Source organism: Cynara cardunculus (genome assembly GCF_001531365.2).
Source record: "Cynara cardunculus var. scolymus isolate 2C chromosome LG 7, CcrdV1, whole genome shotgun sequence".
NCBI classification, from domain to species: domain Eukaryota; kingdom Viridiplantae; phylum Streptophyta; class Magnoliopsida; order Asterales; family Asteraceae; genus Cynara; species Cynara cardunculus.
This window is the reverse complement of record NC_037534.1, coordinates 15,024,061-15,029,283: the sequence shown is the minus strand read 5'-3', so window position 1 is coordinate 15,029,283 and position 5,223 is coordinate 15,024,061. Positions and strand designations below refer to the sequence as shown.

The window sequence follows — 5,223 nt, the reverse complement described above, 5'->3', positions numbered from 1 at the left end:
ATGCCGATGTGCTTAGGGGGTTTTGACGTGGTCTTAGGGATGGATTGGCTGTCCAACAATCATGCGCAAATAGTATACAATAAAAATATGATCAAGATTCAAACCCCGGAAGGAGGAGCAATTCATGTTTACAGTTATCGAAAGAAGTGTTGCGTAGGGTTGATCAATGCAATTAAGGCGAATAGGTGTCTACGTAAGGGATGCGTGGCTTACTTGGCATATGCTATCGACGCCAAGCTCGAAAAGAAGATAATACAAGATGTTCCAGTGGTTAAGGTCTACCCAGAAGTATTTCCGGATGAATTGCCGGGAATACCACCAGAACGTCAGGTAGAGTTCCGAATCGATTTGGTACCAGGTGCGGTACCAATCGCAAGGGCGCCTTATCGTTTAGCCCCAACAGAAATGCAAGAGCTGATGAAACAATTGCAAGAACTCTTAGATAAAGGGTTTATCAGACCAAGCTCGTCGCCATGGGGAACACCGATTTTATTCGTCAAGAAGAAAGACGGCACGATGAGGATGTGCATCGATTATCGGGAGTTGAACAAAATCACGATAAAGAACAGATACCCACTGCCGAGGATCGACGACCTTTTCGATCAGTTGCAAGGCGCCAGCTGTTTCTCGAAAATCGATTTGAGGTCGGGTTACCATCAATTGAAGGTTCGAGAAGAGGACGTGTCGAAGACCGCTTTTAGGACTCATTACGGACACTACGAATTTGTGGTAATGTCGTTTGGATTAACAAACGCACATGCGGTATTCATGGACTTGATGAATCGAGTTTGTGGACTGTATTTGGACCAATTTGTCATAGTCTTTATAGACGACATTTTGAGTTATTCGAAACAGGAGAAGGAGCATGAACAACATTTAAGGTTGATCCTTGAATTACTAGCAAAGGAGCAATTGTACGCCAAGTTCTCAAAATGCGAGTTTTGGTTGCATGAGGTACAATTTCTCGGTCACGTAGTCAACACGGAAGGGATCAAGGTGGATCCGGCTAAGATTGATGCAATTATGAACTGGAAATCACCAAAGTCAGTATCGGAGATCCGAAGTTTTCTAGGCCTAGTAGGGTATTACCGAAGGTTTATCCAAGATTTCTCCAAGATAGCAACGCCTTTGACGACACTGACGAAGAAGTCGGTTAGGTTTAATTGGGGTACGAAACAAGAGGAAGCATTTCAGACACTCAAGGAGAGACTAAGCACGGCACCGGTTTTAGCACTACCGGAATGAGTAGAAGATTTTGTCGTTTATAGCGATGCATCAAAGATGGGTTTAGGTTGTGTACTGATGCAGCGAGGCAAGGTCATTGCATATGCGTCTCGTCAGTTGAAAGAACACGAGAGGAAATACCCAACTCACGACATAGAATTAGCAGCTGTTGTCTTCGCGCTAAAAATCTAGAGACACTATTTGTACGGTATGAAGTGCATGATTTATACGGATCATAAGAGCCTTAAGTACTTATTTGATCAAAAGGAACTAAATATGAGACAAAGAAGATGGATGAAACTACTTAAGGATTATGATTGTGAGATCCATTATCATCCAGGTAAGGCAAATGTAGTTGCCGATGCACTCAGTAGGAAGGAGAGAAACGGACCAATCAGAATTCGAGCCATGTGGATGAGTGTTAAAGTGGAGCTTCTAGACCGAATACGGGATGTTCAAAAGGAAGCTTTACTCGAAACGAATATCAAAAAGGAGAGAATGATTGGACAAATTAAGACTTTGACAGCTGGACCAGATGGAATATATAGACATGGGAATCGGGTTTGGATTCCTAGTTTGGGAGATCTAAGAAATGCAGTGATGGATGAAGCACATAAGTCCAAATATACTATGCATCCAGGTAGTAATAAGATGTACAAGAACATAAAAGAAAGCTACTGGTGGCCTGGCATGAAAAGGGCAGTAGCTAGCTACGTGGGGAAATGTTTGACGTGCTTGAAGGTGAAGACCGAGCACCAAAGACCGTCTGGAATGTTGCAACAAATGGAGATCCCAGTATGGAAGTGGGATATGATCACGATGGATTTCGTCACCAAACTTCCAAGGACGGTAAAGGGGCACGACGCCATATGGGTAATTGTGGACCGACTAACAAAATCTGCTCACTTCTTACCGATTAGCGACAAGTATACATTGGAAAGATTGGCCCAACTTTATGTCAACGAGATCGTGTCGAGGCATGGTGTGCCGATAACCATTGTCTCAGATAGAGATGCTAGGTTTACTTCGAGGTTTTGGTCAAGTTTTCAACAAGAAATGGGAATGCGGTTGAACATGAGTACTGCATATCATCCTCAAACTGATGGCCAGAGTGAGAGGACGATACAAAYRCTAGAAGATATGTTGAGAGCTTGTGTGATTGACTTTGGAGGTAGTTGGGACAACCACCTCCCATTGATAGAATTTGCTTATAACAATAGTTACCATTCAAGCATCAAGGCGGCGCCATTTGAAGCGTTGTATGGCCGTAAGTGTAGAACTCCAATTTGTTGGGCAGACATTGGAGAAAGACAACTAGYTGGACCCGAGTTAGTCCAACAGACATCTGATAAAATAGTACAGATCAGGGAGATGTTAAAGGTTGCGCAAGATAGACAAAAGAGTTATGCGGATAGAAGACGTCGACCTTTGGAATTCCAAGTAGGTGATAAGGTCTTGCTGAGAATATCACCATGGAAAGGGGTCGTAAGATTTGGAAAGAAAGGTAAGCTAAGTCCAAGGTATATTGGACCATTTGAGATAACTGCAAGAGTAGGAGCAGTTGCTTATCGGTTGAAGCTACCAGAGAAGTTAGGTAGTATTCACAATACCTTTCATGTGTCTAACTTGAGAAAGTGTTTAGCTGACGAATCAACTGTTCTGGATCTGGAAGACATCGAGGTTAACGACAAACTCGCTTATGTGGAAGAGCCAATTGACATATTGGATAAGAAGACGAAAAGACTAAGAAACAAAAGTATATCATTGGTATTAGTTAAGTGGAAATTCCACAAGGGCGCAAAAATGACGTGGGAACCAGAAGAAGAGATGAAGGCTAAATATCCTCAGTTGTTTTAACGAGCTTTAATTCCGGGGACGGAATTTCTTGAAAGAGGGGAGAGTTGTAAAACCCAAAAATTTGTGGAATAAATAATTTATCTTTATTATTATTTTATTTTAAATATATATATATATATATATATGTATATTAAATAAAAATAGAAGGTTGAAATAAGTTTAAAAGTTGGACCAAAAGTGAAGGAAGAAGTCAAGACATGGGTGAAAGTTGTCAATTCGCGGTAGTTAAGGGACTGGGTCGTGTGTAAGCAGGTCCAAACCAGAAGGACCTGTTTTGTAAATAGGCAACAGACCTGCAACAGAGGGGCCTGCTGTCAACGATTGGGAGAGGCAGAAGAGGAACAGGCGGTGCCTGGTCCAAAAAGGGGAAACTGTGACCTGCCGGTTGCAGGCTGTGGAGAAGCAGTTTCACAGCCTAAAACTCGGGATTCGGCCGATTTGGTCAACTAATAGGCCAAATCGTTTGAGTATAAATTATGGGCACTGGTTTAGGGTCGCCATTCTTTTAAAAGAAAAAGAAAATCGCCGAACTTGAGAGAGAGAAACCGGAGTTCAAGACCAGGCAAGAACCCCATGTTTTCCCCTCACTAAGAGGTAAATGCTCAACCAAAATTTATGTCGTTACAATGTTTTGTTGTACCTTTGACCCAGTGTAGAACTCTATGAAGGCCCACGTCCAAACTTCGTGTTTTAGAGTTCGAATTCAAAGTTTATATCTCATTTGGTGAATACGTTGTATCGCGTTCTGTTCAGAAACCGCTTTTAAGAAGGTTATACAGAAGCTCTGCATGAGAGCTCTGTATCAAGTTATATGGTACAGAAGCTCTACATGGGAGCTTTGTATCAAGTTATAGTAGCCAGAAGCTCTCTATGAGAGCTCTGTATCAAGTTGTGTTAGACAGAAGCTGTGGAAGAAACCACAGAGGGGCTCTGGCCCTTAATGTTGAAATAATTTTAGTTAAGTCATAGAGGCTCTGGTCTTAGGTTCGAAAATATGTTCCAAGTCTARTTAAGAACYAGAGGCTCTGGTCGCGAGACYAGAAGCTCTGGAAGATAGAGACCAGAGGGGCTCTGGCCCTTGRATTATTTTTCCAAGTATGATTTGGGGCCAGAAGCTCTGGAAGAGAGACCAGAGGGGCTYTGGTCCYATGTTGAAATAATTTCTAARTGGCTAAGAACCAGAGGCTCTGGTCATGAAGACYAGAGGCTCTGGAAGAGAGACCAGAKGGGCTCTRTCCTTGATGTGAAATATAATTGCTAAGTATGATTCAACCAGAGGCTCTGGTCGTGAGACCAAAAGCTCTGGGAGAAAGACCACAGAGGGGCTCTGGCCTTGAAGATGTATTATTTTCTTATGGTGCACAAAYAGAGGGGCTCTGTCAATACAACCAYAGAGGCTCCAGCCTAAAGGACTTAARAGTCCAGAGGCTCTRTCAATGCAACCAGAGGCTCTGGTCGTCCACAAAGGCTCTGGCCTTCTTCCAGACTTAGTCGTTTTAAGATACAAAGCTAGACGATGCACCTTATGTYGGAACTCACGTTTCTATAATTTTGTTGATGTGAGGAACGTTCTTAAGCATARTTGACCAAGGTTGACCSTAGCCGACSTAGTTGACCGTAAGTTGACTTTTATGTAGCCTTTGGGAGAAATTAATCATTTATATACTATTTGTTATTATAAATTGTAGGTTACCAGTCARCAGCATTAGATAAGCAATCTASATTATCAGGTGAGTCTTCATGARATTTCACTGGGATGYATACCTAAGTACAAATTATTTTTACMTGATATGAATTTCTGATGATGTGTACGARTGCATGATGTTCAGTTTACATGCATGTTATGATATATTTTACATGTATGYTATTTTATGAATGGTTACATGCTATGTGTTTAATCAGTTTTCAAATAACTCTAGCATGCTAATCCATACTAAAAGTTTGATGATTTAAGGGTGGGCATTTGACCAGTAAGTCACGACCGGTATAAAACACTACCCGGACAAGTGGATGATCAGTTAAGATTGAAATATCAAACCCAGGGTGTGTTTGTGACTAAATGACCCATACCCGACTAAACGTTATACGAGATCTCATATGTTCAGTGTCTTACAACTATAWTTCTTCAGTATTGCATGTTTT

General features: G+C 41.7%; 1 pseudogene; it reads left to right on the top strand.

Annotated features, from left to right (window-relative positions):
• The window catches only part of LOC112515219, a 15,139-nt pseudogene extending 12,058 nt beyond the window's left edge, over positions 1-3,081 (top strand).
• The last annotated feature ends 2,142 nt before the right edge of the window (positions 3,082-5,223 follow it).